The following is a 7,500-nucleotide window of genomic DNA, read 5'->3' on the forward strand; positions in this document are numbered from 1 at the left end:
TTATAAGCCTGTGACTATGGTGACCCTCACACTGTTACAAGACACTCCCCGGACTTATATCAAGCTTAGCGCAGAACCGCGCGAGGTGACATGCGACTCATTTCGTGGTGGAGGGTCACATAATGTTCTTTCCCCATGTTAAACCCTGGTCAGATCTCGTATGGTGAGCACTCCTGTTTTCACGGGAAGAAATCTGCCTTTAACACTACCGAGAACCCTGGCCACGCTTGCGAAAAAAGGTTTGTTCTTGCATGTACAACGAATAGCGATTCATTAATCAAAAGCATAAAAACATAAAGACAACTTGGGCGTTTCTTGCTCTCAAAGAGAGTGCATCAGTAAAATTAATAATCCTTAATTTTGTTCTGCTTGCACAAAAGAGCAAACTTTTTTCCATCATCATCTTTTTCTGTTCATTCATCTGTATGACCGATAGGTCGAAGCGCTTATTAATGTTAGGATACTTTTAATGAATTAAATGTTCCAAAAACACGTTTTTCGTGATTTTGGAGCGTGTGATGTCTATCAGTTGAGGATTTCTTTCTTCTTTCTTTCAGTGATTTATGGTTTCCCTGTATTCTTGAAAGATGTTTCTCAAAGATATTCGTCAGCCTCTACTTTCAAGTGTAACTAGAAACGTGTGATTTATATTTGCAATTTAGCGCCTAAGCTTTTTGCCGAAAGGAATCTGCTCTGATTTTATTGATAACATGTTACTCAAAACCTTTGCTTTTGATTTTTCACATACACTGATATTAATATAATATTACTTATTGAAAAGGTTTAATACTTGGCTAAATATCATTTGCAGCTACATCCATATAACCAGCATATACATTGAATAAAAGTGCTTCTGTAAGCTTTTTTTTTGCATAAATCATTGATTTGTTCAAGCGGGTTAGAATTAGAATGTGTCTTCAGAGTGTGTCTAAAATGAGAACTTGACCTCAATGTAAAATGAGTGTGTGCCTTAAAGGCTGCCATATTCGTAGCGTTCATTAATTAATTCATATTGTTTACATGTGCCAATAATGTTATAACACTGTCCCTAAGGGGATATAATAACGGTTGGCTGTAGCTTTCGAACACAGAAAAAATTATTTCAGTATTGCAAAGTGGTGTTGATAGTGTCGAATGTAAACAGAACAACTCAAACACCATCTTTGGTTTACCATACGTCACGAAGTGACGTCAACGGTCTAAAAATATCCCAAGTCCTGGAGAACTGTTGCTAAACAATGCAATAAAGAATTAATTATTTATCGTAATTGGTAAGGACTTCAAACCTAAAACTTTGCAGGAAGCTTAATTTATACATCCCCGCAACGATGGGAAAAGCCCTGGAAGTAATTAAACTAATTAAATAGGACTATGCCAGCCTTTAATTGCGTCTAGAAGTTGTCTTAAAGTCTAAACATAGCTTGTCCACAACTCCGCCCACTTCTCTAACTTTTTCAAGCCGGTACCTCCGCTGCACACCGAAAATAGCCGGGGCCCCTGGCTGTGCACCGGGGCCGAGCCACGAGAGGTGAGTTTCTGCACTAAATCTTCTCTGTTTTCTCCAAAATGACATATCATCACGTAACTGGCGTTTGTACTTCGACATAAGGTGTTATAGCATCCCATCATCGGTTTTATTCTTTCCCTCGATTCAGTTCTGAACTCTGAGCTTCAATTATTTATGCTTTTCCAGTGAATTATGTGGAAATTCTGACTTTTCACAGTTATTACGGACAATCAAGCTTATCAAACAAGCTGCAGACCATTATTTTTGATAATCACTGATACGAGGTATGTAACCTCTTTATTCCTCCTTTCTTCAGTTATTCAAAGAAAAGAGGAGTTTTTGTGCGAAAGTTTGATCGAATCATATTCACCCAACCAGTCTACCTGCGCAGGTGATCGATTAATGCGGTTGAACTACGAGAAGAGTAGACGATGTTCTCAATAAAGCAATAGATGATTGCCACATACTGGGGAAAGGCTTATCAGTGGCTTCTTGATTGCATAATGAGCGTTCTCTTCAAGCATGTTCACATATTTATTTTTTATTGACAGTCGTGCTTGAAGAGGACGGTCATCACTCAATCAATTTTGTCAGGGACGGCCTATAGACATTGCGGAACCGAGATCCCTGCAGGTAACAATGTGAAGAAAAAAAATATCTAGCAGACGACAGGTAGTGTTGTGTCCCATCGGGAGAAGCTGACAAACAAATAAAGATCCTCAAGTACGGTCGCAACCGAAAACAGTATGCTACACACTTTGAAGGAGCATAATAACACGTTTATTACTGGCCGCGGTGCGCAGCATCAATTGCACAAATAGTGCCCCGGTGCGCAGCAACAAATTCGTTCAGTGACAGAAGAGATTCAAGAAATATGATTCAACCGCGTGAATAAATATGACACCACTTGAGCCAGATGTCAATAAATAACCAATAAGTACAAGTACATTCCAATTCTCTGCAGCTTGTTTGATAAGCTTGATTGTCCGTAATAACTGTGGAAAGTCAATATTTACACATAATTCACTTAAAAAGCATAAACAGTCGAAGCTCAGAATTCAGAATTGAATCGAGGGAAAGAATAAAACCAATGATGGGATGCTATAACACCATTGGTCGAAGTACAAACGCCAGTTACGTGATGATATGCCATTTTGGAGACAACAGAGAAGATTTAGTGCAGAAACTCACCTCTCGTGGCTCGGCCCCGGTGCGCAGCAAGTGGCCCCGGCTTTTTTCGGGTGCAGCGGAGGTACCGGCGTGTTTTTGAAAGAACAACAAGTCGCGTAAGGCGAAAATACAATATTTAGTCAAGTAGCTGTCGAACTCACAGAATGAAACTGAACGCAATGCCATTTTTCAGCAAGACCGTATACTCGTAGCATCGTCAGTCCACCGCTCATGGCAAAGGCAGTGAAATTGACAAGAAGAGCGGGGTAGTAGTTGCGCTAAGAAGGATAGCACGCTTTTCTGTACCTGTCTTTGTTTTAACTTTCTGAGCGTGTTTTTAATCCAAACATATCATATCTATATGTTTTTTGAATCAGGAACCGACAAGGAATAAGATGAAAGTGTTTTTAAATTGATTTCGACAATTCAATTTTGATAATAATTTTTATATATTTAATTTTCAGAGCTTGTTTTTAATCCGAATATAACATATTTATATGTTTTTGGAATCAGCAAATGATGGAGAATAAGATAAACGTAAATTTGGATCGTTTTATAATTTTTTTTTTTTTTTTTACAATTTTCAGATTTTTAATGACCAAAGTCATTAATTAATTTTTAAGCCACCAAACTGAAATGCAATGCCGAAGTCCGGGCTTCGTCGAAGATTACTTGACCAAAATTTCAACCAATTTGGTTGAAAAATGAGGGCGTGACAGTGCCGCCTCAACTTTCACGAAAAGCCGGATATGACGTCATCAAAGACATTTATTAAAAAAATGAAAAAAACGTTCGGGGATTTCATACCCAGGAACTCTCATGTCAAATTTCATAAAGATCAGTCCAGTAGTTTAGTCTGAATCGCTCTACACACACACACGCACACACACACACACGCACACACGCACGCACACACGCACGCACACACGCACATACACCACGACCCTCGTTTCGATTCCCCCTCGATGTTAAAATATTTAGTCAAAACTTGACTAAATATAAAAACTATAAAGTTTTCCCTTTCTGTCTATACCCGTGTGCTAGTGCACGTGAATCACTAATGTAGTCTACCGCACAGCTTGACGCAAGTGAGAGGAAATAGAATCCTCAGCCTTTTATCTTGAAGATCAAAGATTTTTTTCTTACTCACGAAGAACTCCGAAGATATTACTTTTAAAGTTACCTTCCACTCTGAATGTCATGGACTCATTTAAGTGACTCTCCACCCCGAAATGAGTCGCATGTCACCTCGCACGGTTCTGCGCTAGGCTTAATATAAGTTCGGGGAGTGTCTGGTCACAGTGTGAGGGTCACCTTGGTCACAGGCTTATACACTCAAACAGTTTTCGCTCTTTTCTAAAACAGTTTTCACCACTGGATAGAGCATAAACAACTCTTTATGTAAGGAGTGTGAGTGAACAAGAATATGTACAAGTTAAGCTATTTCGATTAAATCTGTCACTATCAGAATGATCTTTCTAAAGCTCTGGGTACAATTTCTGTCTTTCTCTATCGTGTTATGTTCTTGCAAAATGAAAAAGGCTAATTCAACAACAAAATAGAAAATCTAACAAACAGTTTAGTAGTTAATGTTGTAGGAAGTATCCGTTTCATTGCTAGTATCATCCGATTTGTTGGTGAGTAGTTTGTTGCTAGTTTCATCTCTTTACGTGCTTGAATCATCTTATCTGTGGCTGAAATCATCTGTTTTCGTGCTCAAAGAATCTTTTTTTGTGGTGGAGAATCTGTTGATGAGGTAAGCCTCTCTGTTACCAGATTCATCTATTCTGTTGGTAAATTAATTGTAAGCCTTTAGGTAAGTGTAAAAATATGAAAATCATGCCAAGGTGACATGCGACTCATTCCGTGGTGGAGGGTCACTATTATATTTAATTTAATTTTTTTTTATTCTGTTCTTATAGAAACACAGCGTGATGGGGTGTTTTACAGCTTATACTTAGTAAACACTTTAGTGTTCAGATTGGAACGCACTGTGTTTACCATGTGCCTCACTTCTTTTCTATTCACACTATGTGATTAGAACTGAATACAGTAAGCGTGTTCAAAAGTGGAACACTCGTGCCGACAGAAAAGGCTGTCATGTAAATCGTTGTGGTTCCGTTGAGGCTTGTATTTGCACAAGACCAGCCTTTTTTTGGACACATAATACCAAACATGTGTAGCTTGGTTGCGTTTTTTGTGTAAAGAAATATGATATTGCCGGGCTAATTTTGTAACCTACACCCATGTCAAGCTACGCAATCAATTCTGCTTAAAATCCCTATATTGTACATGTAGTAACGAGGCGGCATTGACATGGGGACCAGCAGTATCATTACATGGTCATCACCATCGAAATCTGATCACAATATTAGACCCGACCACCGACTGCCCAACGATAATTAAACGGGCTGGCAGTTCAAACTAAGCATGTCGACATGTGAGGTACTTTTCGTCAAATGCGCGACAACCTTAATTATGATGATCATTATCAGGCGGCAGTATAAACACAGAGAAGCACATCAGAACTCACGAAAGTGACACTATCTCAGTTTTAATCTGACAGTGACAGCTAATTCATCAAAACCGTACACGCGAACCGCTGACAGGGACCACGTTTTTGTCTGACAGTTGCACACAATCTCTCTCCCATCGCCCCAAGAGCTAAACAAATCAGGTCAGGGAGTTGTTAAATGTGACCACCCAGCAAGGAATACCTTAACAAACAACACGTTTGAGCGCTGAGTCACTCAACTTGAAAACGGCTGTGTTTTGAGTGGGAGTACCAGACTGTAAATAACACGGTGACGCCTATTTTGTGCCAGTCATAATGTTTGTCATATCCTTTCGCCCCTGAGAGAAACTTGTATTTCATGCGCTGTTGCTAGAGAAACCGATTTGAAGATGAGTCAAGACCTACAGAGTTAGTTTTGGGTGTCGAATAGATGACAACACACACGAGGAAGGTCTTAGAAGTAGTGTTAGAGCGTTCTCATTTTTTTTAGATCTAAATGCTGTGTTTGGTAGTCTTTTTGAGGCCATTATATTCTCCAACGAACAGTGTGTCTGTTATGGGGGCCAGGAGGCCACCATTCATACGGTTAGTTTCAAGGTTGACCATGGGCAGCGCCATTTTGTTGTGAAATACGTCATCAGTTTGTGTACACAGGAAGTTGTGACATCCGTCACCCTATGGGAGACATCCGTCACCCTATGGGAGGGGTGAAGGCAACATTGGTCATCACTGAGTTTGTGTAACACAGGAAGTTGTGAAATACGTCACCCTATGGGAGGGGTGAAGGCAATATTGTTCATCACTGAGTTTGTGTAACACAGGAAGTTGTGAAATACGTCACACTATGGGAGGGGTGACGGCAAAATTGTTCAACAAAAGCATCATAGGTCGAACTGTGCAAGGTCAACCGCAACAAACTCAAACCATTCATACTACTCTGCATTTGAGTGACTTATATACCAACATTTTTATGTCTTATTTTCAGCACAGGTGTAGGAAAAAATCATGAACCAAAATGTTATTTATTTTCTAATTTAACATTTGTTTTACAAATATGACCATGGTCTTTCAAACATACAGTGACATTAAACATTGTTATGTTAAAACAAGAAAACAAGTCGCGTAAGGCGAAAATACAACATTTAGTCAAGTAGCTGTCGAACTCACAGAATGAAACTGAACGCAATGCCATTTTTCAGCAAGACCGTATACTCGTAGCATCGTCAGTCCACCGCTCATGGCAAAGGCAGTGAAATTGACAAGAAGAGCGGGGTAGTAGTTGCGCTAAGAAGGATAGCACGCTTTTCTGTACCTCTCTTTGTTTTAACTTTCTGAGCGTGTTTTTAATCCAAACATATCATATCTATATGTTTTTTGAATCAGGAACCGACAAGGAATAAGATGAAAGTGTTTTTAAATTGATTTGGACAATTTAATTTTGATAATAATTTTTATATATTTAATTTTCAGAGCTTGTTTTTAATCCGAATATAACATATTTATATGTTTTTGGAATCAGCAAATGATGGAAAATAAGATAAACGTAAATTTGGATCGTTTTATAAATTTGTATTTTTTTTTACAATTTTCCGATTTTTAATGACCAAAGTCATTAATTAATTTTTAAGCCACCAAGCTGAAATGCAATACCGAAGTCCGGGCTTCGTCGAAGATTACTTGACCAAAATTTCAACCAATTGGGTTGAAAAATGAGGGCGTGACAGTGCCGCCTCAACTTTCACGAAAAGCCGGATATGACGTCATCAAAGACATTTATCAAAAAAATGAAAAAAACATTCGGGGATATCATACCCAGGAACTCTCATGTCAAATTTCATAAAGATCGGTCCAGTAGTTTAGTCTGAATCGCTCTACACACACACAGACAGACACACACACACACACACACACACGCACACACACACACACACACACATACACCACGACCCTCGTTTCGATTCCCCCTCGATGTTAAAATATTTAGTCAAAACTTGACTAAATATAAAAAGAAAAGATTCTGTGCACAAATCAGAAAATACATTGTACATTTTACCTACAGGCCAAACAAGAGATCCAAGCAAGTTGCACTGATCTAAAAATATATTTTTAGATCAATGGCAAGTTGTCAAGAACAGGCGCTTGCATTTGGATGTGTCCAATGATAGTAGGTTTGGTTGTGATCAATCAGAATAATGTAGGAATAAAAATGTATGACAGTTTGGTATGATGACATGTAATTCACATATGCTGAAATATAATATTATACATCATATAATAGTAATATGGCTATTGCCATGACTATGAACCC

The sequence above is a fragment of the Littorina saxatilis genome, linkage group LG10 (genome assembly GCF_037325665.1).
Source record: "Littorina saxatilis isolate snail1 linkage group LG10, US_GU_Lsax_2.0, whole genome shotgun sequence".
NCBI classification, from domain to species: domain Eukaryota; kingdom Metazoa; phylum Mollusca; class Gastropoda; order Littorinimorpha; family Littorinidae; genus Littorina; species Littorina saxatilis.